Source organism: Ovis aries, chromosome 1 (assembly GCF_016772045.2).
Source record: "Ovis aries strain OAR_USU_Benz2616 breed Rambouillet chromosome 1, ARS-UI_Ramb_v3.0, whole genome shotgun sequence".
In the NCBI taxonomy this organism is placed as follows: Eukaryota; Metazoa; Chordata; class Mammalia; order Artiodactyla; family Bovidae; genus Ovis; species Ovis aries.
In genome coordinates this window covers 152,923,886-152,939,571 of record NC_056054.1, presented here as the reverse complement: position 1 = coordinate 152,939,571, position 15,686 = coordinate 152,923,886, and positions in this window count along the sequence as shown.

The following is a 15,686-nucleotide window of genomic DNA, read 5'->3' as shown; positions in this document are numbered from 1 at the left end:
ATGTCTTTAGAGAGAATCTCCTAAAAGGAGATAATGGGCGCGGCAGAATCTGTAAAGAAAAGATCTTGCTATCAAGTGCCTGAGAGCATGGCAATCAAGAGCCAGGGCAGTCAGCCAGAACCTGAGTAAGTTATTCAATTCCTTCAGAGTTGAGGCTGTGCCTATACTACCAGAAACGAATTAACCACTGCCACTTTTTCCCCCTCCAAGCTAAAATTAACAGACTATTCTTTTCCCCCACCCCTTTGTTCATTTTATTATAATGTGTGTTAAACTCAGGCATCATGAAAGATATATAAAGGATATTTCATGCGATCTGACTTGGTATCTGGGAAATGAATCCTAAAAATTTGTAATTCTTTAATATTGTCAACTCACAAATCTTTTCCCTGTTCAGTTAATAGCTTTAAACCAATGTATTTTACTTCCTTATTATTTCAGTTTTGCATCAAAATATATACCTTGTGAGCACTGCTATCACCCAGAATTGTGTCATACTTGGTTTCTCAAACACTTGAGTTAATCAGTTACAATATTCCCATATTTCCTGACTTTTTATACACTTATATTCCACCATATCTCCCTCCCAAATTTAATTTTTCCATGTAATTGTATTCTCTCTATATAGACCAAATTTAGGCAATCAACCATACTTTTTGAAGTGCTAAACATAAACACCTCATTTCTTTCTTTCTTTTTTGTTTCTCTGACTGGGTCTCAGTTCCCAGACCAGAAATCAAATCTGTACCCCTGCAGTGGAAACCTGGAATCCTAGCCACTGGACTGTCAAGCAATTTCAATCACCTCATTTCTTAATCTACGGCTTTAGTTTCTATTATGGTATTAAAAGGGGCTTCTCAGGTGGTGCTAGTGATAAAGAACTGCCTATCAATGCAGGAGAAGTAGGAGATGCAGATTTGATCCCTGGGTTGGGAAGATCCCCTGGAGAGGTGAATGATTACCCACTCCAGTATTCTTGCCTGGAGAATCCCATGGATAGAGGAGCCTGGCGAACTATATAGTCCATGGAGTCAAAAATGGTCGGACATGACTGAAAAGACTTGGCATGCATGCACACACAAGGCATTAAAATAGAAGCAATGAAATTTGAGAGTCTTGAATATTATTTCCCTCATCTAAATGGCAAGATAATTTTTTCATAGCTAATTGTATTGTCTTTGCCTCAAGAAAAAAATATACTATTTATTTAAGAGTTCTAACAGTTGTCAGTAAGGACTGGAGAGATGAAAGCCTTGTAGACTTGTAAACAACTGGTATCCTTTATTTCATTAAACCCTGAATAATGCCTTTGGCACATGTATTATTTGTAGCAGCTTGCAGACACCAATTTCTGGGTAAGTGAGAAAAGTCTTGGAGCCACAAGGACAAATAGACTTCCTGTCCTGGGTCACTGACTAAAATTTGATCTCTTTTCTGTTCTGCCTGCCTAACCCAAGGTGCCTATGAATGAGTTTTGGTTCATAGAGTCTAGAATTTTCCTGGAGTGTGCCTCCTGCCATACCTCTGTTTGTCTTATTATTCTACCTCAGAAGACCTCAGCATCTCTTGACAGAACATGACCATTCCATGTTTGGTAGGGGAGGGTATTATTTCACCTGGGCATTTATTTTTGGTATAGCATCCACTTCCATCTAGCTTGTGGTGCTGGCCTCATGCAATATTGCTAGAGAGACATTTCAATCCAGGGAAAGAATAAGTCTTCATAGGCTACCTTCTCTTGCTAGGACAGAAACTGGCAAACAGAGTTTGGGTGGGCTTCTCTTGGATGAGGAGAGGCGAGATGTTGTATCTAGCTGTCTTTGGATCTGCAACCAGTTTACTTTCTCCTTAACATTTTATAGCTTTCCTTTCATTGTTTCTTATACCATTTTCTGGATCTATAAATGTGATTAGCATGTGAGAGCTAGGAAAATGGATATACATCATGGATTTGGTCTCATCATGATTTTTTAATATTAAGTAGCTTCTTTTAACAGAGAAGGCAATGACAACCCACTCCAGTACTCTTGCCTGGAAAATCCCATGGACGGAGGACCCTGGTAGGCTGCAGTCCTTGGGGTCGCTAGGAGTTGGACACGACTGAGCGACTTCACTTTCACTTTTCACTTTCATGCACTGGAGAAGGAAATGGCAACCCACTCCAGTGTTCTTGCCTGGAGAATACCAGGGACGTGGGAGCCTGGTGGGCTACCGTCTCTGGGGTCACACAGAGTCGGACACAACTGAAGCGACTTAGCAGTAGCAGCTTCTTTTAAATCATTATTTTATTTATTTTTATTTATTTATTTTTACTTTATTTTACTTTACAATACTGTATTGGTTTTGCCATACATTGACATGAATCCACCAAGGGTGTATACAAGCTCCCAATCCTGATTTCCCCTCCCACCTCCCACCCCATATCATCTCTCTGGATCATCCCCATGCACCAGCCCCAAGCACCCTGTATCCTGTATCGAACATAGACCGGCACTTCCTTTCTTACATGATAATACTATACATGTTTCAATGCCATTCTCCCAAATCATCCCACCCTCTCCCTCAGAGTCCAAAAGTCTGTTCTATACATCTGTGTCTCTTTTGCTGTCTTGCATACAGGGTCATCATTACCATCTTTCTAAATTCCGTAAGTCAGATATTTTAAATGCATTGTTCATTGTATAAAAATGACTAGTCCTATGTGAAATATTCATTTTTCTTATTTCTGTAGTGCTGAAATCTACTGTTTTAAAAAATATTTTCTTCAAAATAATCTTTTACATTCTTAGTTTTCCTGTGCTTAATATTTAAACACAGGTACTCAAAAAATAATTGTTTTGTCTATTTCCTAAAATCATGCTACATTTTATCTCCTGATTTACTATGTATTTTACTCCGTTTTTAACTATTAGCATAGTCTGTAATAATTTATGGACACCTTTTTTTTTTTCTGATGCTCAATCTTATATTTATAGTCTGTTGTCAGGCATAGATTCATGAATGCATCAAGAATTTGACAAAAACAAATGCTTAATATTTCATTCAATAGTCATCCAACTGCTAGTGTTTCCTCTAATATTTCCTAAAGCAAATTCTCAATATTCAAGGCCTGAATAATGTTCTTTGTCTTTTGGTTGCTACTTCTAAAAATTCCCCATTGAAGTTTATTCACTGGAACAAGTTAGGCCATCATTACCTTGCTCATAAAATATTAGGATAGTGTCTTCCTCACTGTTCTTCTTATACCCACTCTCTTTCTCTTATAAGTCATTCATCATCTTACCACAACAGCTAAACATGAAATATTTTTGCATGGAAACTGAACTAGTCTCAAATCCCCATACATGATTCAACTCTTCCTGTCTTTACACTCTACTCAAATTATTTCTAGGCATTTTCTAGTTTCATATATATATATTTATAATATAGTATTATATTTAAATATAAATATATTATGACAGCTCAACAACATTAGATATTATAATAAAGATATTGTTTTCCCAAAACTCCTGTTTAAATACCAAATTTTCATCTGAATAGATGAGTCATACCTAACACAAGCACAGTTTAATTCATGTTTGGGAAACTGAAAAAATAGTGGTCTCCTAATTAACAAGCTTAAGCTTATATTTTGTAAAATATACATATATATAATTTTATTTAAGATTAAAATATTGTTGTCACATTCTGCTAAATATAATAAGGAAGAAAAATAAGCAAAATTGAGTTTTTTACATAAATAAATGTCAACTTGTCATACAAGTAGTTTTTATGCAATTAAAGAAAATTTAGATCAAGAATGAAGGAAATTAAACTAATTTTTACTATTCTGATACATGTACAAAGATGATTTGCTGTTAACATGTTTTATCTGTACCTCTATATTGGTGCAAGTGAACATGATATATAATTCAGAAGGAACAAACTGCTAATTGGTTTTTTTCCTTAAAAGAATATATTGTTCCTAAGTTTTCAAATTTCCTTTTAAGACACAGTTTGCAAAATGGAAGCATGTATGTTTATGTATTTCACTTTCTTATTTTGTTTGCACATATAGTATCAAATGTTACAAAATGTTTTTGTCTTATTCCTTAAAATATCAATCTTGTGAATTGTTCCATATCAGTAAAAGTAGGGCTAGCTTTATTTTCAGTAACTTAATATTAAGTTTGGTTATATATATTATATATATCTAATACACACACCTGTGTGTGTGTGTGTATATATATTTTATATATATATATATATTTAATTTGACTTGTACATTATGCTGGACATATAGGTTTCAGTGTAATTTTGATATTGCAAACAACAATGCATTGACTATTCCATCAACACTGAGAATAGTCTGAAAGTTTACTCTACTTTCAAATTGAAAATTTATCATGCCACAGTTTTGTGGATGCCCCCAAAAGATATGAGACACTTCATATTTTGTCCTCATAAAGAAAAATACATTATTCAAAGGAAAAGTATAGTATTTGCTCTGATTCCTGGTGCCCCAGTTTCCACTGACTGCTGTGACAAGATCCAGGTGACACGTGCACACTGAGTACATACTGTGAAAAGAGGAACTCTGAATTTAGAAAACCCAGGGCAGTAAGTCCTTCACCCAAACTTTGTCCCAGAGGGAGACATCATCTTTATTATACTGGGCAATAAACAAAACTGATGTTTGCACTGAACAGAACATTATCTGTATTTTCCAAAGCTATTCAGTACACTAACTTCCTTAAAGAGATAGTTTAGACTATCAGTGACAGCTCACAAGACATGTGGAAATGTGAAAGACTTTTGGAGGATTGGCTCCCAATATGTTTCTATTCAAATGTCGCATATGTGTTTTTAACTGGAGGATACATTTCCAGTAACGAAATTGCTGAGCTATTTTTGAAGCATTTTTAATTCGAATCAACGTTTCAAACCATTCTATAGCAATATGTAGTTTCCAGTTTCTCCAGCAATATTGAGGAGTGTCTATTTTGTGAAACCCACTCCAACTCAATGATTTATCAAAAATTTTTAAAAATTGTTTAGATATAATTAACATACATTATATTAGTTTCAGATATGTAACATAATAATTCAATATTTGTATATATTGTGAAATGTTCACCAAAATAAGTCTAGTTGACATCCATCACTATACATAGTTACAAACTTTTATCCCTATGATGAAAACTTCTAAGAATCATCCTTTTTGAAACTTTCAAATGTATGATGCAGCATTATTAACTATAATCATCATACTGTACATTACATCACCATAACATACTCATTTTTATAGCTGGACGTTTGTACCTTTTGAATCCCTTCACTCGTTTCATGTATCCCCAACTTCTGGCAACCAGAAGTCTGCTCTATCTGTGAACTCATTTTTATTTTCTCAGTTTTTTTTTTTGTAATATTTAACATATAAGTGAGATCATACAGTATTTGTCTCTCTCTGCTTGACTTATTTCACTTAGCATAATGACCTCCAGATATGGTAGTTCTATTTTTAATTTACTGAGAAACCACCATATGGTTTTTCCTAGTTGTTGCACCAATTTATATTCCCAATAACAGTGCAGAAGGTTTCCCTTTTCTCCAAGTCCTCCTTCTTACTTACTTCTTGCCTTTTTTCATAATAATCATTCTCACAGGTGTGAGGTAGTATGTGATTGTGGTTTTGATTTACCTTTCCCATATGATCAATAACATTGAGCACTTTCTCATATACCTCTTTATAGCTTCTATGGAAAAATACTTATTCAGATCCCCTGCATTTTCTAATCAATTTTTTTTTTTTTTGCTACTGAGTTGCCCAAGTGTTTTTGATATATTTTGAATATTAATCACTAATAAGGTATATAATTTGAAAATATTTTCTCACATTTGGTAGGTGCCCCTTTTGTTATTTCCTTTGCTATACAGAAGCTTTATAGTTTGATGTAGTCCACTTGTAATTTTTGCTTAAATGCTTTAACATTTTTACATTTTATGGATGAAATACTATTTTCATAGTGTTAAGGAAGGAAATAATTTGCTTTAATAACTAGTATAAACTATAAATTATTTTAGTGTAACTATCTAGATTATTCTTATTTATCATCACCTATAAATGTATGCAAATTTTCTGAGAAGCCTTGGGCACACGGAGCAGTGTTTCGATGATATTTATATTGATCACATTTTTACAGAAACATTAAAACATCCCTTCCCTTTAACTTATTGATTATAAGAATGTGGTTGAAATAGCATACTACTGAATTCTACCTTGGTTAAATGAATATCCATAACTTTTCTTAGAAAAAGATGGAATTTTGTCCGTTTTATTTTTTATAAATATATTGACGACATTCTACCATATGTGCCTTTTATTATCATTTATTGAATTATTACACTATTTAGAACCTTGAGTACAATACAAGGCTGAGGGAAGGGATAAGAGTGTATATCTCCAGGTCTGATCACCAATCTCAAGTGGTAAAATATTCATGTATTTACTATTAAATATCTTAGCTGAATTCATTAGTTTCATTAATGTCCTCTTTCAGTTGAAACAGTGATTTAATTCCTTCTTGGTTTAACTAAAGTTCACTTTTTAAATGAATGTATGTTGAATTGTATCAAATAGTTCTGCATCTTTTGATATAACCATATATATTTATTGTTTATAAGCAAATATATTGGAAGATTTTCCATTATTGAATCAAATTGCATTTCTGGGATAAAACACATTTGGTCATGCATCATTAAATGTATTATTATTATTTTAATATAAATTTATTTATTTTAACTGGAAGCTAATTACTTTACAATATTGTATTGGTTTTGCCATGCATCAACATGAATCCACCACAGGTGTACATGTGTTCCTCATCCTGAACCTCCTTCCCATCTCCCTCCCCATACCATCCCTCTGGGTCATCCCAGTGCATCAACCCCGAGCATCCTGTATGATGGATTGAACCTGGTCTGGTGATTCGTTTCACCTATGATATTATACATGTTTCAATGCCATTCTCCCAAATCATCCCATCCTCGCCCTCTCCCACCCAGTCCAAAAGACTATAACATACATCTGCATCTCTTTTGCTGTCTCACATACAGGGTTATTGTTACCGTCTTTCTAAATTCCATATATATGCGTTAGTATACTGCATTGGTGGTTTTCTTTCCGGCTTACCTCACTCTGTATAATCGGCTCCAGTTTCATCCACCTCATAAGAACTGATTCAAATGTATTATTTTTAATGGCTGAGTAATACTCCATTGTGTATATGTACCACAACTTTCTAATCCATTTGTCTGCTGATGGACATCTAAGTTGTTTCCATGTCCTGGCTATTATAAACAGTGCTGTGATGAACATTGGGGTACATGTGTCTCTTTCAATTCTGGTTTCTTCAGTGTGTATGCCCAGTAGTGGGATTGCTGGTTCATATGGCAGTTCTATTTCCAGTTTTTTAAGGAATCTCCCCACTATTCTCCATAGTGGCTGTACTAGTTTGCATTCCCACCAACAATGTAAGAGGGTTACCTTTTCACCACACCCTCTCCAGCATTTATTGCTTGTAGACTTTTTGATAGCAGCCATTCTGACTGGCGTGAAATGGTACCTCATTGTGGTTTTGATTTGCATTTCTCCGATAATGAATGATGTTGAGTATCTTTTTATGTGTTTGTTAGCCATCTGTATGTCTTCTTTGGAGAAATGTCTGTTTAGTTCTTTGGCCCATTTTTGATTGGGTCATTTATTTTTCTGGAATTGAGCTGGAGGAGTTGCTTGTATATTTTTGAGATTAGTTGTTTGTCAGTTGCTTCATTTGCTATTATTTTCTTCCATTCTGAAGGCTGTCTTTTCACCTTGCTTATAGTTTCCTTTGTTGTGCAGGAACTTTTTTCTTTCTTTTTTTTTTTTTTGCTATGATCTCATCTCTCTTTTTTGTTTGTTTTTTTTTTTTAATTTTTTATTTTTACTTTATTTTACTTTACAATACTGTATTGGTTTTGCCATACATTGACATGAATCCACCATGGGTGTACATGCGTTCCCAAACATGAACCCCCCTCCCACCTCCCTCCCCATAGCATCTCTCTGGGTCATCCCCGTGCACCAACGCCAAGCATGCTGTATCCTGCATCGGACATAGACTGGCGATTCGATTCTTACATGATAGTGTACATTTCAATGCCATTCTCCCAAATCATCCCACCCTCTCCCTCTCCCTCTGAGTCCAAAAGTCCACTCTACACATCTGTGTCTTTTTTGCTGTCTTGCATACAGGGTCATCATTGCCATCTTTCTAGATTCCATATATATGTGTTAGTATACTCTATTGGTGGTTTTCTTTTCTGGCTTACTTCACTCTGTATAATCGGCTCCAGTTTCATCCATCTCATCAGAACTGATTCAAATGTATTCTTTTTAACGGCTGAGTAATACTCCATTGTGTATATGTACCAAGGCTTTCTTATCCATTCATCTGCTGATGGACATCTAGGTTGTTTCCATGTCCTGGCTATTATAAACAGTGCTGCGATGAACATTGGGGTACATGTGTCTCTTTCTATTCTGGTTTCCTTGGTGTGTATGCCCAGCAGTGGGATTGCTGTGTCATAAGGCAGTTCTATTTGCAATTTTTTTTTAAGGAATCTCCACACTGTTCTCCATAGTGGCTGTACAAGTTTGCATTCCCACCAACAGTGTAGGAGGGTTCCCTTTTCTCCACACCCTCTCCAGCATTTATTGCTTGCAGATTTTTGGATCGCAGCCATTCTGACTGGTGTGAAGTGGTACCTCATTGTGGTTTTGATTTGCATTTCTCTAATAATGAGTGATGTTGAGCATCTTTTCATGTGTTTGTTAGCCAGGAACTTTTACTTTTAATTAGATCCCATTTGTTTATTTTTGCTTTTATTTCCAATATTTTGGGAGGTGGGTCAACCTGCTGTGATTTATGTCAGAGAGTGTTTTGCCTATATCCTCCTCTAGAAGTTGTATAGTTTCTGGTCTTACATTTAAACATTTAACACATATTGAGTTTTAAATGTATTATTTATTTTTATTGTATTTATTAATTAAAATTGTGTTGAAAATGTATGTATCCTATATTCATAAAGAATACATGTGTATAGCATTATTTGTAATATCTAGGTCTGACCATGGTGTCAGAGTAATGTTAAACTCACAGTATGAAGTGAGAAACTTTTCAGTCATTTCAGTTCAGTTCAGCCACTCAGTCATGTCTGACTCTTTGCAATGGCATGGACTGCAGCACGCCAGGCCTCCCTGTCCATCACCAACTCCCATAGTTTATTCAAACTCAGGTCAATTAAGTTGGTGATGTCATCCAACCACCTAATCCTCTGTCGTCCCCTTCTCCTCCCACTTTGAATCTCTCCCACACCTGGGTCTTTTCAAATGAGTTAGTATTTCAGATCAGGTGGCCAAAGTATTGCTGTTTCAGCTTCAACATCAGTACTTCCAGTGAATATTCAGGACTGATCCCCTTTAGGATGGACTGGTTGAATCTCCTTTTCGTCCAAGGGATTCTCAAGAATCTTCTCCAACACTACAGTTCAAAAGCATGAATTCTTCAGTACTCAGTTTTCTTTATAGTCCAATTCTCACATCATACAAAAAAACTGGAAAAACCATAGCCTTGACTAGATGGACCTTTGTTGACAATGTCTCTGCTTTTTAATATGCTGTCTAGGTTGGTCATAGTTTTCCTTCCAAGGAGTAAGCATCTTTTAATTTCATGGCTACAGTCACCATCTGCAGTGATTTTGGAGCCCAAAACAATAAAGTCTGATCCTGTTTCCACTCTTTCCCCATCTATTTCCCATGAAGTGATGGGACCAGATGCCAAGACCTTTGTTTTCTGAATGTTGAGCTTTAAGCCAACATTTTTACTCTCCTCTTTCACTTTCATCAAGAGGCTCTTTAGTTCTTCTTTGCTTTCTGCCATAAGTGTTGTGTCATCTGAACATCTGAGGCTATTGATATTTCTCCTGACAATCTTGATTCCAGCTTGTGCTTATTCCAGCCCAGCGTTTCTCATGATGTACTCTGCATAGAAGTTAAATAAGCAGGGTGACAATATACAGCCTTGATGTACTCCTTTTCCTATTTGGAACCAGTCTGTTGTTCCATGTCCAGTTCTAACTGTTGCTTCCTGACCTGCATATAGTTTCTAAAGAGGCAGGTCAGGTGGTCTGATATTCTCATCTCTTTCAGAATTTTCCACAGTTTATTGTAATCCACACAGTCGAAGGCATTGGCATAGTCAATAAACCAGAAATAGATGTTTTTCTGAAATTCTCTTGCTTTTCCAATGATCTAGGGGATGTTGCCAATTTTGCCTCTGCCTTCCTAAAACCAGCTTAAACATCTGGAAGTTCAAAGTTCATGTACTGTTGAAGCCTGGCTTGGAGGATTTTGAGCATCACTTTACTAGCATGTGAGATGAGTGCAATTGTGCAGTAGTTTGAGCACTCTTTGGCCTTGCCTTTCTTTGGGATTGGAATGAAAACTGACCTTTTCCAGTCCTGTGGCCACTGCTGAATTTTCCAAATTTGTTGCCATATTGAGTGCAGCACTTTAACTGCATCATCTTTGAGGTTTTGAAATGGCTTAACTGGAATTCTATCACCTCGACTAGCTTTGTTTGTAGTGATGTTTCCTAAGGCCCACCTGACTCCACATTCCAGGATTCTGGCTCTAGGTGAGTGGTCACACCATCGTGATCATCTTGATCATGAAGATCTTTTTTGTCTAGTTCTTCTGTGTATTCTTGCCAATTCTTCTTAATATCTTCTGCTTCTTTTAGGTCCATACATTTTTTGTCCTTTATTGAGCTCATCTTTTCATGAAATGTTCCCTTGGTATCTCTAATTTTCTTGAAGAAATGTCGAGTCTTTCCCATTCTATTGTCTTCATCTATTTCTTTGGAAGAAGACATTTTTACTCCTCCTTCATTTTCACATAAAATTGCAATGCAATTCTGCCTTAAACTTATGTTTGAATTCATCAGGAAAGACTTCTGAGCCCAGAGTTTCTGTTTTGTGGGGAAATGTTTAAACAAAAATTAATTGTCTTAGTAAATACAGAGCCATTCTTGTTATTCTCAAAGGAATTTCAGTATCTTTCCAACAAATGTGGTTGTTTCATTGAAGTAGTCAAATATACTGGTATGGAATATTTCTGTTACCTGCTCAGTCACTCAGTTATGTCCAACTCTTTCTGGCCACATGGATGGTAGCCTACCAGGCTCCTCTTAACCAGGCATTATCCAGGCATGAATACTGGAATTTCTTGCCATTTTATACTCCAGGGGATCTTCTCAACACAGGCATCAAACCCACATCTCTGGCATCTCCTGCATTGGCAGGTGGATTCTTTACCACTGTGCCACCTGAGAAACCTGCTCTATGTGTGTGTGTGTGTGTGTGTGTGTGTGTGTGTGTGTGTGTGTGTGTGTGTGTGTATGACTAGAAGGGGAGATCTGAATGTTTTATTTTTACAGAGGGACAAATAGAGTGAGTCAGTCTAAGAAAAAATAACATTTTTTCCAGATTTTTGATTTGTGCTTGTGGGTTTTAAAAATAGTTTCATCACTTTCATAATTGTCTTAAATTCCTCTTTCTATTTATATAAGTTTCTTGTATTTAATATAGCTAGTTGTTTGCTTGTCTTGGTAAGGGTATGAAACCTAATTCAAAAATAAATGCTATAATATAGAGGAGAGAAAAAGTAGTTTAAGACATTTCACACTGGTTGAAGAAAAATGGATTTTCCATCAAGAAAAGTATAAATATATCTTAATATATAACATGGCACTTGTATAGCAAATTTTAAAGCTTTTGCCAATATAGGAGAGTGTTTGGTTCACTGATTTATATTTTATTTCAGTAAAGGAGAAAAGTACGGATGCTTTGGACAGAGCTCAATTAACTTTGAAAAGTTCAAAAGTAATTTACAAGGCCATACAAGTATTTAATGAATCGAGTGCCAAGGGAGGTGAAGGTGCTTGAGCAAGTGATAATAATAAACCTCCCCCTTTTTGACCCACAAATCATGGATGACTTTCTGTAGCCTGGTAAGTAGGAAAACAGATTTTTCATTCTCAGGATGAAGTAAATCAAATAAATATAAGGAAAATAAGGGTACTCTTTATAAAGTAAACAAATAAAACTTAAATAAAATAAATACATTTGGATAATCAGAGTTATTATTCAGCAAACACCTTTGTGCTGCAATTCCTTTATATCTTTGTAGAATATGAAATTATTGAAGGATCAGTTTTCTTTATTTTATTATTTTATTTTTCTTGTAGCTCTACCTCTTCCTCCCAGAAAGTTATGGTGTCTGTCAAAAAGTTACTTGTTTTTATTCTTTTGATACTTTTTTTTTTTAAAGTGACTTGGCAAGAGTATCCTACTGACTTAAGGTCATTTAAACAAATCATGTGTATTCTCTCTCTCTTCTCTGCTTGGTTTTTATTAAAATCCTCTGTAGTCTTATTATTAAAATAATTTTTTAAAGATTACTTTTACTACATACTGTGAGAGCATCCCAGTATGAATACTCATGGGCCCACATACCACACTTTTCATGTTATCTAAAGTTTTCTAACATTTTGCGTATTGTAATTGCTTGTAACACTGATAACTTGTGCTGCTAAAAGTCACTTGTACTAGTATATATAATAGTAAAATAAGAGTGAATTTTTAAATTCTAACATAATACATTAGTTGATATACTAAACATTAGTTAGAATTAAAATTACTTGCCTTTGAAAATTGCTTACATTGACATATAGAATAGAAAACAAGCAGACTTTTTTCCACAATAATACATTAATTAATGAAATAATCAATAGTTAAGTGAAAGGACAAAGTGTTCCATAGATTTTTGAGTCTTATTTAGAAATAATCAAATGTATGTCTAAGTAATTGATAGTGGAATCCAATGATATACCTTAGAATTAAAATATTGTGTCAGAAAAGTTATTCAAATCATATTAAATACACATATATTTTACAGAATGTTTAACTTTGCCAATTCAGTCCTATACCATAATTATTTCTCAGTCATTTTAGCATTGTGCTATCCAAGTGCATAACATTTAATAACAAAACAAGCATGGAAAGAATATCCATGACTTACTAGTGTCCAATCCCACATAGCCATTATGCAATTTACCTTTAGAATTTAAGTATTCTAGGCCCAAACTACTTATTATCTTGCCGTTAAAAATATCTAGCTTACCACATTGTGTCCAAGATTATTAAAATTGCTAAATTTTTCTCAACTTATCTGAATTTGGACTGATCTCTACAAGGAGATCCAACCAGTCCATCCTAAAGGAAATCAGTCCTGGGTGTTCATTGGAAGGATTGATGTTAAAGCTGAAACTCCAATTCTTTGGACACCTCATGCAAAGAGTTGACTCACTGGAAAAGACTCTGATCCTGGGAGGTGTTGGGGGCAAGAGAAGGGGACGGCAGAGGATGAGATGGCTGGATTGCATCACCAACTTGATGGACATGAGTTTGCGTAAACTCCGGGAGTTGGTGATGGACAGGGAGGCCTGGCGTGCTGTGATTCATGGGGTCACAAAGAGTCAGACACTACTGAGTGACTGAACTGAACTGAACTGAACTACATTTTAAAAAATCTTATAGTTCAAGAAATCTTCCTATCTAGTGTCAGAATAAACTCCCTTTGAAATTCTTTCCCTCATGTTTCACTTCACCTGTGTAGTTTTTTTTTTTTCTTTTTGTTACTTACTCTTTGTCAGCTAAAATAATAGGAATTTTTAAAGTGCCATTCATCTGTTATTTTATTGCCCTTCAGTCAAACTTAGGCACATAAAAAACAAACTTCTTTTTTAATATGTACTGAATGAAAAAAAGCTACAAAATGGCCAAAAATCCAAAAAGGCACATGGAATTCCTATGTGGTCTATCCATCATTCAATGAAGCAGCAGCATACATAAATAAGAAGTATATGATTAGAATCATCTAAAGAATATGAGATATTTATAGTTTCCTTTAATATAATGAAATAAAATATTGCTTCTTTAGAAGACATTTCATTTGAGGAAAATTTTTAAATTTATGAAAACAAAGTCTACGTTATAAACTTAAGGAAAATTGGTGTTTAATTCTTATTAGATTTGTCATATCAAAATAGAAACTTCACTGAATAAGTGAATCAATTAAAATAGATTTGAATACAGTATTTTTAGAAGAAAGCTGAAATTACAAAAAATTTTAATAAAACTTCTTTTTTGATGTATCTCCAAATGAGACCTCAGAGGCTTATTTCAGTAGTAGAGGCCCATTCTTTTCATTAACATTGATAAATCATCAGTTATTAAAAATCTAAGCTTGCTATTAATACCTTGCAGTTTAATTCATAACTATGAAATTTTCTCACATTTGAAGAGCTGCATGTATGAAATGTCAAGTTCTTTAAGCAATGGCCTTAGGGATCTATTATATTATTAACATATTTATTGGTAGGTATTTATAGATAAAGTTTTATATCTGTTAGCTACATATATGAATATGACTGTAACATTAATTTCCACTGTTAAATGTATCTTTTATTGAGCTTGTAGATAATTATCTTGAGAGTAAACTTAAACAAAATACCTTAACCAAACTGGTAAAAGGAAATTTGGTGCATGACCTTGATAGTAAATTACTCAATGTTTAATTTAGAGACTCAAGTTGAATCTTTGACATGTTTGACGACTGCTGTTCATATTTTTTGCAGATAAATGCAATAATCTTTTCCAAGAATTGGGCAGTAAATAAAAGAGGTTCTGATTTTATTGACAGCCCATGAGATGTGTTCCTACATGTCACAGTTTCTAGAAAACTTGTTTATTAAAAAGGTATAAAGTAGTATATAGATAATCACATTGGGAAACAAAATTTGCTTAAGATTATGAAGACTAATGTTTATATCTGTTTGCATTGTGCAATCACTTTTTGAAATCTATTTTTAATTTTTGACTTCTCCTGCATGCAGTTTCCTAGTTACAGATAGCAGGGGCTACTCTCTAGTTGTGATGCATGGGCTTATGACATATTCAGCAGGTAAAGGAACATGATAAATGCCCATTAAACCAAACAAAAGAGGAGGTGATAGAGAGTCTACCTGAAAAGAATTCAGAATAATGATAGTAAAAAATGATCCAAAATCCTGAAAACAAAATGGAGTTACAGATAAATAATCTGGAGACAAAGATTGAGAAGATGCAAGAAATGTTTAACAAGGACCTAGAAGAAATAAAAAAGAGTCAGTCAATAATGAATAATGCAATATCTGAGACCAAAAACACTCTGGAGGGAACCAACAGTAGGAAAACTGAGGCAGAAGGTAGGATAAGTGAGGTGGAATATAGAATGGTGGAAATAAATGAAGCAGAGAGGAAAAAAGAATGTAAAGAAACAAGGACAACCTCAGAGACCTCCGGGACACTGTCAAACACCACATTCTTCATATCATAGAAGTCCCAGAAGAAGAAGACCAAAAAAAAAAAAAAGCCATGAGAAAATACTTGAGAAGAGTAGTTGAAAAATTCCCTAAAATGGGGAAGGAAATAGCAATCCAAGTCCAAGAAATCCAGAGAGTTCCACACAGGATAAAACCAGGGTGAGTCACCCCAAGACACATATT